The sequence below is a fragment of the Etheostoma spectabile genome, chromosome 20, assembly GCF_008692095.1.
Source record: "Etheostoma spectabile isolate EspeVRDwgs_2016 chromosome 20, UIUC_Espe_1.0, whole genome shotgun sequence".
Classification (NCBI taxonomy): Eukaryota; Metazoa; Chordata; class Actinopteri; order Perciformes; family Percidae; genus Etheostoma; species Etheostoma spectabile.
Window position 1 is genome coordinate 17,800,108 of NC_045752.1, and position 20,126 is coordinate 17,820,233.

The 20,126-nt window shown below is 39.4% G+C and overlaps 1 long non-coding RNA gene across 1 annotated transcript; it reads right to left on the bottom strand.

Moving 5' to 3' along the window:
• Window positions 1–115: 115 nt before the first annotated feature.
• Window positions 116–15,044, bottom strand: LOC116670286 (uncharacterized). Its single transcript, XR_004326991.1, has 5 exons — window positions 15,035–15,044; window positions 10,579–10,585; window positions 1,546–1,550; window positions 1,403–1,405; window positions 116–228 (listed from the first exon to the last, which is right to left on the bottom strand). It is a non-coding gene; the product is annotated as an uncharacterized LOC116670286 (long non-coding RNA).
• Window positions 15,045–20,126: the final 5,082 nt, after the last annotated feature.

Below are 20,126 nucleotides of genomic sequence, written 5' to 3' on the forward strand. Positions count from 1 at the left end.
ACCAAAAGCAAAAAAATCTTCACTTCACGTCAATGTTCATGTCTGTATCAGCCTTTTAGCCCACATAGTTAGCTAATGTACATCAATTCAAATATTCCTGTCATTGTCTAAGAAAACATTACCACTTTACACTTCTGTCCCCACAAAGTTAGCTACCTCACTTTGAATATTGTGGTAATTTTGTGTCTCAGTTTGTCAACCTATTGGCGAGCTACTTGTTGGAGACGCCTTAAGCAAAACATCTGTCTGTCAAACCTATTGCAAAACGACACAGAACTAAACTTAGATCCTTTATGTGATCTTATGTTGAACATCTCGGCAACATATCCCCCTTTGCTTTTCTTTGTCCTTAAAAGATGAACAACTCATTTCCCTCACCAGCAGTCTGCTGTTGTCATGGCTCCAGTCTTTAAATAACAGTCCCGTTCTCATTATTCTGCTGCGACGAAGCCTGTTGCTTTTTTAGACTGGACTCCCACATTGAATGCAATCTGCAGTTCATTACATGTAATAGATTTAATAGAGCAAGATAGTGTTTTTTACTTCACGTCATGCACGTCAAGAGAATGAATCATTGCAGATATATTAAGGGGCTGAGTTTTTCAATCATGCAGTATGTACATTTACAGTATGTACTGTTGTTAAAGTATTCTTGTCATTCAGACGTTGATGTTTTGTACTGCTTTTTTCAGACATGACAGGACATTACACATCCACTGGTCCCCGGCCTGAACGGATCCACATATACAAAATAACTTTACCAGAGCATCTTTCTCATGTTTTGTAGGAAAAGGTTGATTGAGGCAGTTTAAATGTCTCTCTTGGACTACTATCTTCAACTCTTATATTACCTTGGACTCAGTGTATTGCTCCGCCTTGAGATTCATAACCGGTAATGCGTATGGTACACATCATTGTATGTTGTATGAAAGTATTGGGAGGTCTTCTCTCCAAAAAAGACATGATAGCAGGGCTGGGCGATATGGAGAAAATCAAATATCACCATATTTTTGACCAAATATGTCAATATCGATGCAATGATATTGTAGCGTTGACTATTGGTGCTTTCAAAATATACACACAATGAGATGTTTGATAAATAATCATCAGTAATGTGGATTTAATGACTAAGTGGGTAAAGGCAAATATTAGTTACAACAGTTACAACAGTCAGGTTAGTTCAGGAAATGACATCACTTTACTGTAATGCAGCTTTTAAAACCAGGAAAAGACAACACTTATGCCATATCTGAGACAATATCTAGTATCATATCATGATATTGATATAATCGATATATCGCCCAGCTCTACGTGATAGTCACTGGTATCCATATGGCTCTAATTGGTAAACTGACATCTAACCTGACGGATCTCTCTGTCAGTCAGAGGGACAATATCAGACCCGCTCTGCTGACTCACTTTTCATGTTCCACGAGCTCGGCCTGAAACTGCTTTTAGTGCACCAAACAAATTACAGCACTTTCTTAAAATCAATGAAATTGTGCCTCTTGGCCAATTTAGAAATGTGGTTCTAAACCTGCAAACTAGTACTTGAAACTGCTTGACATTATCGTATTTTCTTTTGTATCCCTATTATCCTAATTGATTTTTCAAATATTTTTCCAGTTCTGAAGGATTTGTCATCTTTCTATGTTTCTTATGACTGTTGTTGATTATGTTGTTGTTATGCATTGTAATCTGACTCGATGACATTGTAAATGAGTGACGCCCCTCAATGATCTCTCGAGGCTGAAGGAATGACTGAAAAGAGATGTCATGTGCAACACGCTGTCATACGGAAGTAACCACGGAGGCCACGAAAATCAGCATTCAAGGTTACATTTAGAAGTTTATGTGGAGTAGAAGCCAGCTAATTAGTAAGCAGATCATAACAATGACGAGGAGAAAGAGAGCCAAATTTCTTCCCCTATTTTAACTGAAAGAGGCCAGTCAATTATTAATAAAACTGGAACACATGCAGAAACTAGAAAAGTTGAAATCAAACCCAACCGGACCAAGCAGACACAGACCACATCAACACCGATTTCACAGCTCCAACTTCAACTTTATTATCCAGAAGGAAATTTGATCTGCATCAAATCAAAGATCAAATATCCTTCCTGACACCTATTTACAAGTCTTACCTAATGTAACATTAGTAGCCTACTCACCTGTGTCCATCCTCCTTGCAAAGAAAGTTGTTAAAATAGGCTCGGTCTATCTATAGATCGAGGTTTTCTGTTAGTCCTATCTTGCTGATTGACAACAACATGGTTACGGATAACGACAAACGGGGCTCATTGAGAATCAGCTTTGCCGTTTAGTTGCATCTAGTATATTAAAGATTACTTTTTTCATTTTTAACTAAAATGACGATTGCTCCCTTGCTCGCGCAAGTCATTTAGTACCACCCTGTGGCCACAAATGCACTTTGAACACACACAAACACACACACAAACACACACATACACAAACACACAAAATGCATTTAGCACATTTTCATAGGATTGTCTCACTTATGGACACCTGTGCACTGGACTTCTTTTGCTTTGGAATCTTTCCCTGTCTGACTTTGAAATTGATTCCAATGACTCCATCTTTTTCACTGTCACCCCTCCCATTTTTTAAATGTATTACACAAGCACTCTAACAGGGTGAACATAGTCTATCCTTCATATTCTTCTTCAAGGATTGCTCCAGTGCTGCAGGAAGTTCCACCGGATGTATGTATGTTCTATTTCCTTACGCTTTCTTTGCGTTGGAATTTCAAATTTGGTGGATTTATGAGGACTGTTGTTTTTTTGTTTTGTTTTTTAAGATTATTTTTTCAATTTAGGTTGTTATTTCCTCAGGACAGATGAAGACAAGAAAGGGGGGGGAGGACATGCAGCAAAGGGCCGCAGGTCATAGTTGAACCCACGGAGTAAACCTCTATATACGTGCGCCTGTTCTACCAACTGAGCTAACCTGGCCACTATGAGGACTATGGCTAACTACTCCTCAGACCTCTGCAGGGTAAATCCAGACAGCTAGCTAGACTATCTGTCCAATCTGAGTTTTCTGTCTCACGACTATTTTACTGCAGCTCTGTGCAGAGTTTAGCACCGCCCATGATGATTCTGAATGATTTAAGAAATGCCGGTAAACCACAGCAGGTTTTCCCCCCGTCCCCGAATGCTGTGTGGAGTAGCTAGACTAGGGTGAATTTAACTTTACTTTAAGAAATGTCAGATTAGTTTGCTTTCAGTTTAGTTTTTTCACTTATCTAGGAAGTGGGAGACAGTTACACTTCATTGGAGTAAGAAACAATTCAGGGTGTTTACTTAACATTGCACAGACAGCCAAATTATTGATCATGAGATACGTAAAAGCAGCATTACGGTGACCTTTTAGACATCCGTTTTTATTCAGTCTGCTGGTCTAAAAGCGGGGGGAGCGCTCACCCTTCCCGCTTAATGATTGCTTTGCACTCCTCCTGGGCACCCTCTGGCTCACAGCTGGTAACCTGTCTAGGTTTTAAGGCCGCCTGCTTCTTTCAGTGAATGTGCTTTCAAGTGCCGATGCTGGAGACTCTTTGTCTCGCTGTTTTATTTTTGCAAACCACTTCTTGGTCAATAATGCATGTTTTCCATGCACAGGGGTGAAGGGTTTGTCCAGTTTGCTGTGTGGTCACGTACTGACACACCGTATGTGTAAGTTCTAATTCACGGCACACATAACAGAGGCTAAAAGATAGTTCAGTGGGGGTACTCTACCAGGCCTTAAGGGTACTAGATTAAGTAGTCTAATAAAATAAATAAATATATAAATAAACATGCTCTAGTTTTTTGGCATTTCTTAAACTAATCACAATCGTCTTGGGCGGCGCTCAGCGTTGCACAGACCCAAGGTGCCGCTGCAGAATAGTCTCGGGGAAGGAACTTGTTTTGGTGGAAACGTCAAAAGTTGTTTAAGTCTTGTACTTAGTTACATTTCACCACTGAATGTAGTAAGGGTTACGTTTTATGTATTGCTCAAATATAACCTTGAACCATGCATTAAAGCAGCGTCAAAGCACTTTTCCCCTATGGTCCCTCTACAGGTTGGAACTGGAAGCGAAATTGTCCCACTATGTCTCATTCGAAGTACATATCCGTTACCCGATCTGGAAAACTTGCATAGTGCGGTTAGAGCCAGTAGAGAGCCGCAAAGCGAATGCAGAAGTGGTTCATCAACTGTTACTAGTTGATGAACCACTGAAACGATTTTGGAAACATTATTTTAAGGTACAAAATAATCTTTGGTGTTGCTTTAAAATGCAGTGATTCAAGGTTATATTTGAGTAATACGTAAAACATAATTCAAAACATATGACAGCAGACTACTGTACATACGTGGAAATTGTAAAACTAGTGTTTTCCATTCAGCATATTACTGTCTTAGAAATGTCTATTTATATGATGGCATTTGAACGCAAAATACCATTTTGAGAAGACATAGAATTGTTTTAAATGAGTTTTATTTTGCCGGAGATTTATAGAGTTTTGCTTTTTGTGTTTTTTGGGATTTGTAGACTTCTGACAGTATGAGGTATGCTTTTTTTTGTCTGTAAACAATTGAGAAAAAGTGAAAATGAGAAGAGTGAATTTGTTGACACACTCATATTTAAGCATAAAAGAATTTGGCTGGGAAGTTAAATGGCATTCTATGACTGCCTTAACACAGGTCAACAATCACGCTAAATTTGTTTGATTTAGTGGTTTTTTATAGTGAGGTATTTTTTTAATCAAAATAAATAATGGATTAAACTATAGGATCAGAACTCTTTCCTTTCTGTGGCGCCACCAGCCAGTCAAAGTTCTCTCTTCACTTCTTTATCTTATCTGGATTGGCACAAACATTCTGCACAGATTTGTGATTATGTGAAATACTGAAATACCAATGAGGCTTCATGATGCCCCCTCAGTACAGATACAACATAATAAATCCCTTGTTTGTTTGCATATGATCATTGCTTTGACGGATGATCTTGAGATACAGATGAATGCTACAGCAGTTTAGACCAGAAGCCATGGAGCCACCATCACTTTTTGCATTTTGTGGAACATGGTTCAGTATTTAGTATTAACCCGGTAAGGACTCCCTCAGCCATAACAAAAAGAACTTTGTGATTCTTGAGTAGACTGAGGATAATGTGTTCATAGCTCAACTGTTCTGGGCGCTGTAGGCCTTTTTAAATATTGCTGGGGACAAGAGGGAAAGTCAATCATATGGTTGAGCTAGCTTCCTATTCACATTCATTTCTTGCAAATTGCTCTTTAAAATGTCACCGGCTGCAGAGCTGCTGCAAGCGTGCGTTCCTTGTGGGAAGGATGATAATATTTAGTCCCTGGTGTACTTTTGGCCAAATGTACAAGTAGCTGCGTTTCCAGTTCTCTGAATGCCTTGGGACCAAAAACTATAAGTAAAACTGATTAGGAAGGAAGCTTGTTCTTTGCTTAAAGCAGATGAAGAGGGTTTTTTTTCCCCCGACCGAGATGCACTGGCTATTTCTTCAGATGTCACTTAAAAATATTGTTATTCCAACATCACTGTGCACATTCTAAAATAGGAGGACGAAAGAAAGAGTGCATGTAAAGGTGAGAAAAGTTGAGAGTATTGTAAAGGGGAAAGTTGCATCATGTGTCTTTTGTCTCGCTTTGCCAGTCCTTCCTCCACAGCGCTGCAAAGGAAGCTCTGGCTTTAGTCGTGCAGTTAGTTACAGTTCACCACTGAATGTAGTAATGTAATCATAACTGTTAATATAACACATTTATTATTGCTGCTGTAAAGATCTCATAAAGTAAAAAGTGCACTGAAAAATGTATAGGATATGACAAATTGAAGAGCATATAAACACAATCATATCTCAGGATGCCACATTTGTCACTCTGGATGTGAGGATGCATGCAGACTTGCTGTAACAGGTTACAGTGGGAAAACTCTGAAAAGTGATGACTGTACTGTAAACCTTCTGACAAGTTTCTAATGCACTTCAGCATTTAAATAAACCCACTGCACTGGGTCTTAGTGAAACAGGTTGAAGCTAAAGAAATAGTTTAAATTGCTTACAAATATTTCCATAAGCAGTTTCATATATTTGTCAACTGTCAAATGATGGTTTCCTCAACTGTTATTAGCACTGCTGAACTGCTGAGGCTTGGCTATTTGAAATGTATATCTTTCTCAGAATTTTCCTCCCCCCCCAGCATTATCATGGATTTCAGTTTTTACTCATAATTTATTCATACATTCTTAAACACATTGCTAGCGCAAAGCAGGCAACCATGTAAAGAAACTCTCACCCCGGCAATCAAACTCCTGGAAAGATTTTATCTGAAGGGAGAAGAAACTGTAGGGTTAAGTGGGTATCTGTCCAAATTGAATTCAGCAATGAAGAGGACAAAGCTAAATTATTCATATGCTGACTACCTTTTCATTAATCTCTGAGGACTAGAAAGTGCTTCACCTCTACGGAAGTTAATAATAGCTCCTTTAAAAAAGTAAAAGGACGGAAGAGAGTCCAAACTGCTGAGGCTCGGAATAATGCAAGTCAGTGAGTAAACCCTTAACCTTAAGGCACTGCACATGCAAACAAAAACAATCTCGGGGCCTGTGGTGACTGACCGATTTTGTTTTAAGGAAAATCATTCAAAAGTTCAAGCTCAGGATTCTCAAAATTACATTTCAATTTATTTTACAGCTTTTTTTCCCCATTATGGAATTTTATTTTTATTTTTTTTCCTGTGCTTCCCATCTAGATTTAATATTTGATGTTTCATATGTAACTTAAGACCGCGTTGCGATGGTTTCACACCAGCCATGATGCCTGGGGCGTAACACACACCTACTATACTGTACTATGGGAAGGCCTACAATGCCTTACCATGAGATCATGTTGAGATAGCAGGAATTGACATGGGGAAAATCAAAAAATGTGTTGTGATAAAACCCCAAATGACTTGGTGAGTTATTCATACCCAATTGGGTGATACCAGGTTGGAAACAACTATGTCATTGGGTCTGCCTCCATATTACTGCCACTCTTTTTCTCAACTGTCAGCTATCTAATAGTAAATATCACAAAAATAACATTTAAAAAAGTTTAACATTGGGGTATATATTACAAGACATTTTCTTTTGAAGCAACTCAGGAAATGCAATTTGCAATTCATGTTGTGCGACTGCGTTTCCCTGATCTATGATGTCTGAAACGTCTTAAAAAGCTGAAGTAAAGTAAGTAAGTCAGTAAAAGTAGCCTATCTTTTGCGGGAAAAACAATGACTGCAATGCTTAGTGTGCATGATCTTGTTAACCTCTCCCTTGCCTGGGAAACCATTTACTGTGATTATGGAATCAATGGTTATAATCAATGTGCATTTGCAACATTGCATCATTAGGAAAATCCTTTGTCCCAAACCACTGCTGTTCCTCTCATCATTTGATATTGAAAGTTATTTTGCAGCGGTCCTCCTCCCATTTCTGAACATCTTTTTGCCCCTGCGTTTTCTAAGCTGTCTCTTGCGGCTAATACCCACTCTGGGAGAGAATTGATAACAGCAGCAGGATTAACTTCAGAAGATGTACCGCATGTGCTGTAAGCCCCCATGTCCCTCAGCTAAAGCATGAAGTCAACAAAGGACAATGCTCTGTCCCCAAATTACGCTGAATGTCAAAGAACCTTGGCTCTATCTAAAGCAAACAGCACAGCCGATATAATATCCCAGGAGATATCCAACAATATAAATGATATACACATACATACATACACACACAGCCTCACAAGTACAAACAGACAGTAAACCAATTTGAAAATCAAAATCTACACATTTGTCTGTTTATATCAATTAAAGTGCTCATATTATGCTTTTTGGCTTTTCCCTTTCCTTTATACCTTTTTTTGTGCATGTAATAGGTTTACAAAGTGAAAAAGCCCAAAGTCCCCCCCTCCCTAAAGGCACTTACCATCTCCAACAGAAAACACTGTTCACAAGTTACTCCAAACAGCTCTATTGTAGTCCAGCCTTTACTTCTGTGACAAACGTGCATCACTTTGTAACGCACGTTATAAGGCTCGCCTAGCTGCTAGTACTCTGCTTCTGACTAGCTTGTAGTGCTGACGATGAAAGATGGAATAGAAGAGAGATGCCTCACTCGGTAGCAAGAACAGAGAGCTCAACACATAGGGTGAAAAGTGGAGCTGCAGCAATGTATAGGCCTAGTACAACAAAAATATGGTGTTTTTTGAAACCATGTAAACCTATTCCGATATACCCTCTAAATACAATTATGAACCTGCAAATGAGCATAATATGAGCACTTTAAAGCATTCATTGTATATCTGATTCAGTTCAACCATAAATAGACTGTAGTAATGTCTGATTGTATGAGTAACTGTATGAGTACATTTTTTATCTATTCCTCGCTTTAGAGGAAATGCAAAAACATTATCAAAGAGGTGTTCAATTAAAGCTCCATCCACAATTCTGATGGAATATGAATGAATGAAATGAGTATAAGATGAATTTCATTTGCCACCTAATCACAGATTCTGATTTAGGTAAACTATGCATTAGATATTTTTCACAGTTTTTTCTTGAATAAACATTTCATCTCAATTTTGGCTTTTGCCAGATTTCTTCTGCCTGTTATTGTAAACGTTTAGCCCTTACATTTGATTTGATTTGAGTAGGCTAACCAATCTTAGCAAACTTTAACTCAGTACTGCTGAAACATTATTGAGTCAGTCTTCCAATTTAATTATGTGTGCTGTCGTTAGTAACCTTGTGCTTTTCTTGAATATAAAGAAGAGGAGATCCCAGGTGTTGCTACTGCTTATGTGCAGATATACAGAACTACTTGGTCATAGGTTTAGGAAAAGAATAGTCTTGCATTGCCAGACCTTCCTCCACAGCGCTGTAGAGGAGGGATGGGAGAAAAATGTGCTCTGTTTTATTGGCATGTCTTTAAACCAATCACAATCGTCATGGGCGGCGCTAAGCGCTGGACGGAGCCGCGGCGCCTCTGCAAAATGACCTTGGAAAGGAACTTGTTTTGGTGGAACATGTGTTCGTTTAAAAGTTCTTTTAGTCGTGCAACAGAAAACTCATATTGGACAGATAGTCTAGCTAGCTGTCTGGATTTACCCCGCAGAGATCTGAGGACCTGGTAACCATAGTCCTCAGAAATCCACCAGAGTTTAAAATTCCAACACAAAGAAAGTGTAAGGTATTGGACATCCGGCCGAAAAGAGTGACATCCGGCAGAATTTCCGGTGGCAGTAATCCCGGAAGTGGAACGTTGTGGTTATAGACCAGGGTTCACCCTAACGGAACAGGACTACTGGCAGTCTCATGTGTTATAAACAACTAAAGGTCCCATGGCATGCATGTTCTTTAACATTAATATGAGTTCCCCCAGAGCCTGCCTTTGGTCCCACAGTGGCTAGAAATGGCGATAGGTGTAAACCGAGCCCTGGGTATCCTCTTCCGCCTTTGAGAAACCGAAAGCTCAGATGGGCTGATCTGAAATCTTGCCCCTTATGATGACACCCACCCCTTCCTCTCTCCTCCTTAAAAGCTACAGACTCAGAAAATGCACATACTAAGGAAAGCTCATTGGGGGACTGGCTCTGGTGGCTGTAATTCTGCACCAAGGCTGAATTTTGGGAAAGAGACTTCAGATATGGTATTAGGGGACCACTAAGGTCTATATAAATGTATCCAAAGAGCACCATGTCATGGGACCTTTAAACAACTCATTCTTCACATCTTGGGATCAGTGTGCTGAATGCACCAAAACTACAAAGTTGACGGGGTTTCAATCAGTAGAGAACAGGAGGACGCACAACTTTCTCCTCCATTTGAACAAAATGTGGAGACTCCATTCATCCTGAATGGCATGACAAATACTGATGACTAATGACTAAATAGCCTCATAGACCTGCACCACCTGCTTACCGAGAGAGACTCATTAATGCCAACACCACAGTGAGTTGCTGCTTGAAGGCAGAAATGATGACAGGCAGCAGATATCTACCTGATCTGGAAGATGAATGTCATGGATCTTTTTTAAGTATGGCCCTGCCAAGGAACATATCCACAAAAAGAATGTTTTTGTATCCGTATAAGAAAAAAAGTGGCCCATGTATTAGTCAATTTTTAAATTTCCTTAAGAGATTTTATTTTCAGTTTATTGGCCACTTGCGATCGCTCCCTGCAGACTCCAAATGGCTCATGCTGATCTTACTGACCACATTTATAGCATAAGCATAAGAGTTAAATCTGCTCTAATCAATATTATTATATTGTCAATTGAAAGAAGAATTATGTGAGGGGGGAAATGGGTTGCACAAAGTGAAGAAAAAAAAACCACAGAGAATTATTACCCGACTCTGAACTCTCAATTCTCCATCGAGTCAATAAGGTGATGACATGTCAACGTAGGGTTTACAGCTTGCTGTGCAGCTCGCATGTGGCTGAAAAAAATCGATTCAAGAAAGGTTTAAAACCCACACTCACCCAACAACACACATGCCGCATGTATTTTGTTTCTGAAAACTGTATTTCTACTGGAGAAGATGACTTTTTAACATTTGTGTTTATATTGATTATGATTCTATTAATCGATTATGATGATCTAATACATGTGTATGTTTGTTAAATCTACTTTACATCAAACGGGAAATGAGGGCTTCCGGGTGAGCAAGATATGGTGTAGGACGCATTTCTCAGAGCTCCTGCAAATCCGACTTATTACAAACGAAAGGGAAAAACAGCTTTAACCACCCGATATCTGTGGATACACTGAAGAGGAAAACCTTAGGACCATAAATAAGCTAGAGAGCAGCGACATAATTTCCAAATGGCCGAAAAACTACAAAAATTCAGACACGGAACGACGCTAATGCTACAAGGCCTCTAGGACCTCGAGGCAGCGAACAACAGAAGACGCCACGACCATTGTTAACCATGGGCTCTGGTGAGCCAAATACGAACAGTGAAGAAATGAAAGCAGACATTTTGCGGTCAGTGAGAGGAGATATCTTAAGGTCATAGAGACGAACTTAAAGGTGCATTAGCGGATATTTCCAAGCTATAAAATCCGAACTGCAAGCGGTCCGCTCTTGAAATTGCTAGCAACCTCAAAGGCCATACAAGCTGAAGTGATATCATAAAAAACGGAGGTTCTGGACTTAAAAAGTGGTTTATCAACGTGGTCAGACGAAGTCACTTCACTACAGTCTACTGTTACAAGTTTGCAGAAGAAATGTCACGCTCAAGGATAATGTGAGGATCTAGAGGGAAGAATGCGAAGATCCAATATCCGCATCGCGGGCATTGAAGAACACCGGGGTTCCATCTCCCACAGCGGTGGCAAAAATCATCAAAGAAGTGCTACAGATGGACCGAGATATAAAGGTAGACCGCTCACATCGTACACCCATCGGGAGAGGACCTAGAGATCGGGAGCTACCAAGAGTCATCATCGCCAAATTACATCACGACGGAGACGCGGCGGAGATCCTGAGGAGAGCTCGTAGCAGAGCTCCGCTCTCTTACAATGGGCACCGTGTTTCCTTCTTCCCCGACTACACGACAAGCGTAGCCAAAGCCAGAGCTACTTTCACGGAGGTGCGAAAGGCGCTACGTGGGATCAAGGAGGCCCGCTACGGCCTCCTCTACCCAGCCCGATTTCGGATTACATACCATAATGAAGAAAAGGAATTCCTCGACCCCAATTTGGCCATGGATTTTGTCCGGAACAATATTATTTCAACAGAGACAACCGAATAAAGGTACCGTGTACCTGTAGTTACAATGTTATCAGGAAAATCCCAATGCTATGGCTATCGTTCATATAGCTTCCCTCATAAGGTTTATATTGATAATTTCATAGTTTTTAAGGTAATGAGCAATTCAGCTGTTTAATTTAGATCCCTTTTTTCCGTAAGTTTTGCGGAGCTGGCATAGTATTGTGGAGTTTCTGTGCTACCTTATCTCCCCATTAGGAATTTGGCCCACTCCCAATGCAACTACATATCTAAGCACATCCCCTGACACATATTCAATCTTGTTGTGCACTTTTGCGGCTTCTATTAGCTGCTAGGACTATGTCCCAGACTCTTCTACAATAGGTATCTGTTCTCTGTTTGCCCAGTTTCTGGTTCCTCTGTTCCCCGGGTACCTTGCACATTCTTTTTGCAAATTATTTTGTTTTGTTGTTATTGTTTCGCTCCATCACACGCCCATTCTACCTGGCAATCCAGAAAGGTGGGGCACTGTTGTCAAACATATGTTTTATTCCTCCCTGTTTGTTATTGTGGTCAAGTTGTACACATTCCTTAATTCTCACATAGATAAGGTGATGTTATACATAAAGGTCTGGTTACCACTTCTGTTATACTCCGATAAGTCGATGTATAGACCATGTAGAGTTAATGGGTGACCCACTTAAAATCGTATCTTATAATGTAAAAGGATTACATAACCCAGCTAGAGAAGGAAATATTGACTCAACTAAAACAACTTAATTGTCATATTGCCTTTTTGCAAGAAACCCACCTATCTGATCAGAGCATGAGAAATTAAAAAATCCTGGGCAGATAAAGCTTATTACTCATCCCACAGATCTGGGAATAAAAAGGGTGTTTTCATTCTCATACATCGCAGTCAACTTTCACAAACTCTATTACAAAGGACACAGAGGGGAGATATATGTTAGTTAATGGTCAATTGATGGCATTAAAGTATCCCTACTTAATGTATATGCACCCAATACGACGCGCCTGACTTCATAAGATCACTGTTTAAGATAATATTACACACACAGCTCTGGGCTGCTGTTAATGGGTGGAGACTTCAACTGCACTTATCACAAATATTAGACAGATTACCCACCCCAAAAACTCCCCTCTCCAAATGGCGCAGGAGGCTCAAACATCAGATACAGAGACGGGTATTGCTGACGTTGGAGAAGTAAGTTCCCCAGAACTAAAGACTTTACCTTCTATTCAAGTAGACATGCATCCTACTCTAGGATCGATTATTTCTTACGCCAACGTCAGAACTACATAAATTGTAGATATTGAAATACTAACCCATTACTATTTCTGATCATGCACCTATCTTACTAAATTGGACTATAGGACATAGACTAACATCCAACAATGAGGCTTAACACATCCCTCCTTAACGCAAAGTATTCACGGCATTTTACAGAGGAACTTAGGATATACCTAGAAATCAATAATACTCGGACACGACTCCTCTATATTATGGGATTGTGCCAAAGCATTCCTCGAGGCCGCATAATATCCTTCACGGCTGCGAGGAAAAAACAGAAGAATGCTAAACAAAAAGACCTAGAGAAAAATTAAAGACCTAAACTTGAACATAAAAATACACCTCAATTAAAATCCTGAAGGAGCTAAATGCATCCCGCAGAACACTAAATAGCCTATTATGGATAAAGTAGAGGGTAATCTGAGTTTACTAATCAAAAATACTATGAAATGGCCAGAAGGCTAGCAGATTACTGGCTTATGACTGAGGAAACAGCAGTCCTCCAACATGGTTCATAAAATAAATCTCAAGATTCTCTGGTGACAAAACCGGACGAAATTGCAGAAACCTTCGCAATTTTATCAAATCATTATATACAAACACTGATAGTGTAACAATGACCATGAGCTCATAGATTTTTTAAAGATATAAGTTAAACCACCTAACGGATGAGGCGGGTGCGTACATTAGATCAACCGATGTGGAATGGGAAATTAAGCAACGATTAAATCACTAAAGAATAACAAAAGCCCAGCCCAGATGGATTTACAAACGACTTCTATAAACCTTTCTAGATCCTTTGACCCCTCTACTATAAACGCATACCATCACCTTTAAACTCCAAAACTATGGCACCCTCTTGGACGGAAGCCACTATTGTAGTGATCCATAAAGAGGGTAAGACCTCACAACTGCCAATCCTATAGACCTATTCGCTGCTGAATACAGACTCACGTATACTCACCTCAATCTAGCAAACCGACTTAATAATTTATTACCCAAATCATACACCGATCAGACCGATTATTACAGGTCGGCATTATGCTAATAATTGAGGCGCCTATTGAATCTATCAAGCCCCAAAAAGAAGAAAAAGATTGAATCAGCAATCATCTCCTTAGGCTCAAAAACCGTTTGACAGAGTATCCTGGCATATTTAATTCATACATTGAAACGTTTCGATTTGGCCCACATTTCATTGATTGGGTGCAAACACTCTACTCATCCCCACAAGCGCAGTCAAAGTTAATGGCTTCAGATCGGCTAGATTCTCATTAGGAGGGGCTGTAGACAGGGGTGCCCACTCTCACCCCTCCTATTCGCCATCAGCATTGAGCCGCTAGCCCAAATCATTAGGGATGATATCAATATCAAAGGAATAAAAATCAATAAGGAAATGCACAAATTTCACTATATGCTGATGATGTGCTGATGTATTTGACGGACCCTAAATCAACAATTCCTCACCTGAAAAAGCTTATCTCCCAATACGGGTTCTACTCAGGTTACAAAACCAACATTGACAAACGGAAGCATGGATGTAAACGAACAATCCCTCCGATTCCATAAAGATCAGAGTGGTTAAGTGGCCAAGATGGGGATCAAATACTTAGGAATTCAAATACCCATGTTCAAATGACCTCTATGAGACGAATTATGGCAAACTCCTACGAATCATAAACAAGGACCTTAGAGCGCTGGGATACACTCCCTATCTCCTGTTAGGCCGAGTTGAAAGTGTCGTTGAATGTCCACCGAGATTCTATATCTATTCCAGATGCACCGGTAAGATCCCCAAATCTACCTTCGACACTTTAGATAAAATGTTAACGGGATTTATTTGGCAAAAAAAGCGACCTAGAATCAGACTGAAAACCCTGCAATTACCCAAACCTAAAGGTGGTCTCAAACTTCCAACTTTAAATTCTACTATTGGGCGGCACAACTCAGACCCTTATTGTCATGGATACAGTATCTGCAGATACCGTTGGCTGGAAATAGAGAAGGGCAAGAGCTCAACCTATACAAACATTACCCTTTTTAGATGTCCCCGCAAAGGACATGTCAATCTGGACAAGAAACACCCTCAAAGTATGGTACAAATACAATCAGTCTTTAAATTACCAAACAGATTTCACTTTTATCAATATAGGACATATGAAAACATTTTACGAATAACTTAGACTCTGGATTTAAAAACTGGTCTACTATGAACTATCTCTATTCACCACACTAATTGATAAAGGAAATCTCAAAACCTTCGAACAGTTGAAAATTGAATTGTGGGCTCCCTAAATCGATTTCTACAGATTTACAACTTAGAACCTTTCTGATGGCACATGATGATTGGACTAACTTCTTGAACCCACACCTATAGAAATTTCCTAATAGATATACAAGGGAAGGGGAACAATAAGTAATTAGTAAAATATATAGTGCTGTTTCTCTCCCATGACCATACACGACTCTACGAACATAAAACGTAAATGGAGAGTGATTACAGGCCTCAATAACTGGGGACGCTTGGGGAAATCTGCACAGAACGACATTTGACAACAAACTCTAATACATGGAGAGAATTCAAGTGGAAAATAATATCCGGTTTTTCAGAACACCAGCGATAACAGTAAATGTGTACCCCGCACAACCCAACCTATGCTGGAGGAACTGCGGGACGTGGAACGCCAACCATACTCATATTCTGTGGTGTTGCCCTAAATTAAGTGAATTTTGGAAGGACATCTTTGTTGCCCTCAAGATAATTTTCAGGAAAATATTCCAAAAACCCCCTTGGGTGCAATTCTAGGGTAATACCCGATGGAATAGACAGAAGGGCTGATATATCTCCTGAATTTTGTTGACTGCAGCTTGAAGTGTATAACTATCAGATGGCTGAAAGCATCCACCTCCAACATATAACTATGGGTTCAGAAGGTTTGGGACATTTATTGATGGAAAAATCACATATTCCTTAAGGCTCCAAGAAGCTACTGTCAATACAGATGGAAGTCTGTTACACCGCTACTATTCCAATGATGTAATTGGTGAATCACCCTCCTGCATTTGTTTGCTCTGCTGGACCAACCTAAAATGCCGTGCACCTAAGACTATGTGGACCACTTATCTCTAGGAGGATCTAACTGGAAGCTTGCATTATTTTTTAATGCGACTTTTTGTGTGTTGTTTTTGTTTAGTTGTTTTGTATTCATTCTCGCACCTGATAAGAACTTATTATCTCACTCCCGATGCCAGTTATGTACTAGTAAAGGCCAACATGAGTCGGAAGTTTGTATTCTGTTTGTATTGTTATCGAAAAATAAATAAAAATAAAGTTCAAAAAAAAAAAAAAAAACAGGGGAAAATGGCATATGCTCAACTTAAAATCTTATCTTTCTCACATAATAATACAAACTGGAAAAGTGGGCATGTTGATAAAAGAGGACGTGTGAAAATGCTGAATGATGCATTTCAAGAGCAAATTAAATTAAAAAGGTTTTTTTCTCTTTTAGTTCACCATTAAACTGAAGGACAGTTGGAACATATGTAATCCTACCATTACACAGTGCTGAGAAAAACTACTCCAAAGATTTGCTGTTACAGTGTGACACCACTTGGTGTTAGCCATATGCAAATTCATGTTCCCTCTAATTTAATAGTAAATTACACCCACACAGAATAGGAGAGAATACTGCTGGACAAGAGTGGGAAATGAGCTTGTAATTCAAAGAATCTCTTTCTCGATCAGTGCTGGCTTTAAATACCTCTGTTTAATTGCTGTCATGACAGGATAATTACCACAGTCATTCCACTATTTAAGGGGACCAACATGCCTGTAGACTACCCAGCACTTTTTGCCTGTATGGTTCTGCAGGGAATTGTGGTTGCTGGTTGGCAGCATAGTGACGGTAAAATAAAATGAACAGAAGAATCTAGGTGGCATTTAAAGCAAAGCGTGTACATGAACACCAAAAGAGGACGCAATGTACTGCTTCAAAGCTATTTGATTCTAGCTTTGATTGACACTTGTTAATTTGCGCTAATGTACTCAGTCCTCACACCTTGCAAAACCACAGCAACACCATCCATGTGCCAACGTGGATGGTGTAACGTGTAATGGGTTTGACAAGGTTCAAATCCACACTGGCAATGATTGCATTCAGATTATAACACTACCGTAAAGTAGCATTTCACAGCTTTTGTGTGATTGTGGCAATATTGATAAGTATGCAAACTATATCTTGTACAAAGTCATTCTAACTTAAGCCTTCAATTACACTCTTTTAAGTTGTGTTGTTTCTAATAAATACACTAATGCAGTTGCCATCATCTTCCTCTCAGCACATATTTTAAGGGAAGGATGTAAAACCTGCATTTTAAATGTGATTGGTAAGGCATGCTGACAATCTGCATGACCTCATATCAACATCAGCTGAGCTGAGTGCTGCTTTCACATGGCTGAAAGCTATAGATATGCAAAGACAAAAGACATTAGTTAAAGGGTCTGTACTCGTTATTCAGAAAAAAATGGTCTGGGATTGCCTCCCCACAAGGCAATCACATGCACTAACATGGACTAACATGCACTAACATGCACTAACATGGACTAACATGGACTAACGTGCACTAACATGCACTAACATGGACTAACGTGCACTAACTTGCACTAACATGCACTAACATGCACGCGTGGCCAGATCGGCTTTCAAAAAAAAAAGAACAGCGATACTAACAGAGATGGGATCTTTACATAGAAACTAACCCTAACTCTAAAATGCTCTTTAGCATTTTAGAGAGAGTTTTGGAAATGTGCTTCACAGTGAGGTGTGGGGGAAAAAAAGCTGATCAATAACATTTATGGTCAATAAACTATCCACCTGAAAATCAAACATACAAAAAAATGCAAAAGCAAGGTAAAATGTGAGTTTCACAGGGACTCAGAAACCACTTTACATGGTGGCCTCTGTGTATAAATGCAAGTTCATGTTCCCTCTAATAAAATGAGTGTGTGAATGCTGGCTTGTGTTGTAAAGCGCTTTGACTGGTCGCTAAGAAAAGCTCTATATGAATGCAGTCCATTTACCATTCTGCCCAGCCGAAGCGGTCAATGCAGCTGGATGCATTTCAGCTCCTATAAAAGGAGAGTGTTGAACAGCTATAGAAACTTGCATAAGCCATCGATGATAGAGAGAGCTTTGGAAATGTGCTTCACAGTGAGGTGTGGGGGGAAAAAAGCTGATCAATAACATTTATGGTCAATAAACTATCCACCTACACAAAGGACATACATTATTACACAGTGATGCATTTTAGTCGTTGTCACTAAGCAGTATTAAGGATGAAAAAACAATGTCTATATATTTTTTTATGTCTACAGGTCTAATCATCTCTTTTGGGAATGAAGTACCATATTTTAGCTTTGTGTGGAATTTATGTACTGTAGCTATTTTTTTCTTGACAATTATAGTGATAGACATGAATGAGGGGGGAGAGAGACAAAATGACATGCAGCAAAGGGCTGCAGGTCGGATTCGAACCGGGGCCTAGGACTTAGCCTACATGGGCGCACGCTCTCCCAGATGAGCCCTTTATTGATTCATATGCTGAACAGCATAAAATCCATCATACAGAAAAATGTTAACACCCTCGGTCCAGCCCATCCTCACCCACAAAACAACCGTATAGGTTGATTATGCAAGGAGTTCCTAATAAATCATTATTGTGTTTCTTGTTAGGAATCTCCTGGCTGTAATAATTGTTGATTTAGCAAAGGAGAAAGTGAGGTGGATGGGTCAAAACAAACACAGGACTTTCACGCCTCATTTTAGTAGTTTTATATCACCAATTTTAAACCAATCTCTGATATTTTAATATCCCAAAGTATTTTTGTTGCCTAAACTTAGTTTTACAACGTTAACTACGTGCTTAAAACTGCGGACTTTACGTTAAATGGACACATGATTTAAATTTTCTCCACAGTCATGCGTTGTGGTCATAAATGTTGTTTTGGAAGGCCCTGATAATCAACGTATTCCCTCATTTAGGTATGAGGATGTGTTTGTTTTTCAAATGGGATTTTGATAGAGATTTGGGCAATTTGACATTTATCTTATTTAAGATGTAACTATGACGTGACAAAAATTGAAGAATTGATTCCAAACTGAGGGTATGTTTTCAGTTTCAATAAATCAATTGATCTTTAAATGTAAGACATGCATTAATGTGATGATGCATGGAATAACATGTTGGTTCATTATTCTGCACTGGAGGAGCCTTCTGTCCTGTGATGGCCCTCTGTCACCCAGTATTGTATCTTTTTGAATTGTATGCTGGCCCAAGACATTGACTTCTGGATGATTCCTCAACAAAATCAGCCCTATAGCTTAATTATCAATGTGCACTGAGTCAGTCAGAATGTGGTTCACCTCACTGTTGGGAGAAATTAATATCACTGGCACAACAATGTCAGCATTTTCTTCTCCCTGTGCATGAGCACATATGGACCCATTCACACCTGATTTACATAAAACCGGACTCTGCAGAGCATCTATTCGTATTTGTGGGACATAGTTTTGATTTTGCAGATTAATCTTGCATGCATATTGCAGACAAACAACACCCTGTATAACTGGGTTTTATGAGCTGAGTTTATTGAATATTGAACACAATATTTTCACACTTAACTGTGCAAATGGAAATTAAGTGGATTTGAAATGACATGAATGTACAATTAGGAGAAATGGAGATAGGAGCAGGACCAATGTAAAACTACGTACTCCAGCTTTTTAGTTAGGTGTGTTGATCGACTGTGTGGATTCTCTAGGAGCAAGAAATAACTGCAGTTGGATTTGCCAAACAGGCAATTATTTTACAGCCAGAACATTCTTGTTACCCTCATCCATTTAACGTTTTCATTTTCTATCATCGTGTTAAGAGATATGTTGATAATGCTGATTATAAAGATTACCACAGTAACAAAATGTTCATTGTTGTTCTATGCACAAGATAATCCAGCCTGTATGTTTCTCTCCTAATAAGTGCCTGGTG